General features: G+C 42.6%; 1 pseudogene; it reads left to right on the forward strand.

Moving 5' to 3' along the window:
- Window positions 1-963, forward strand: part of LOC107571259 (retinol-binding protein 3-like) — an 11,662-nt pseudogene that overhangs the window by 5,470 nt on the left and 5,229 nt on the right.

Consider the following 963-nt stretch of genomic DNA (forward strand, 5'->3'; position numbering starts at 1 on the left):
CAGCGACTTAACACTGCTTTTGTGCTGCAGGGTCACATATATCATCTGTCATCACCCTCATGTCATTACAAACCTGTATGAAACACAAATTTGAAAAAAAAGTTTCAACTGTTCATACAATTAAAGTCAATGGGGTCCAAAACATTACTGGAACCTATTGACTCTCATTGTGTGGATACAAAGCCATTTTTCAAAATATGTTCCATAGACATATGTACGTGAGATTTGGGTGTGAACATACCCCTTAAAGTCATGATGAAGCTGTGTATTTAGAGAGATGTTATATCCCTCCGACAATTATTGATTTTTATCTGTGATTGCATTGCTGATGCACTTCAGATGATGTGATTAAAGGTTTATTCAGAGCAAAAGCCTCTTATGTGGTTGCTGTTGTCAAAAACCTTGTAGAGAAAACAGAGTCCCATTTAACAACGGACCTCTTCACCTAATGAATGGACAAAAGAGGACAGGGACTGTAAGAGTTTTTGCCCTGATCATAGTCGCTTGGCAGGTCCTGCTCATCGATGCATCATTTCAGCCTGCACTTGTCTTGGACATGGCTAAAATTCTGCTCGAAAACTACTGCTTCCCAGGGAATCTTGGCATGCAGGAGGCAATCCAACAAGCCATAAGCAGCAGAGAGATCCTACACATCTCTGATCGGAAAACACTGGCAGCTGTAGCTGTTCAAGGTGCACTCAATGACCCCAGACTGACCGTGTTTTACGAGCCTAATTATATTCCGATCACGCCACCTGCACTTCAGTCGCTGCCCACGGAACAGCTGATGCGGCTAATCAGGAATATTGTTAAACTGGAGCTGAAGGATAACAACATTGGTTACCTGAGGATTGACCGTATTATAGGTCAGGAGACTGCAGCCAAATTGGGACGCCTCCTTCAAGAGAACATCTGGAAGAAGGTTGCCCATACATCAGAGATGATCTTTGATTTGCGTTTTAG

Source organism: Sinocyclocheilus grahami, unplaced genomic scaffold (assembly GCF_001515645.1).
Source record: "Sinocyclocheilus grahami isolate Dianchi unplaced genomic scaffold, SAMN03320097.WGS_v1.1 scaffold1573.1, whole genome shotgun sequence".
Lineage (NCBI taxonomy): Eukaryota > Metazoa > Chordata > Actinopteri > Cypriniformes > Cyprinidae > Sinocyclocheilus > Sinocyclocheilus grahami.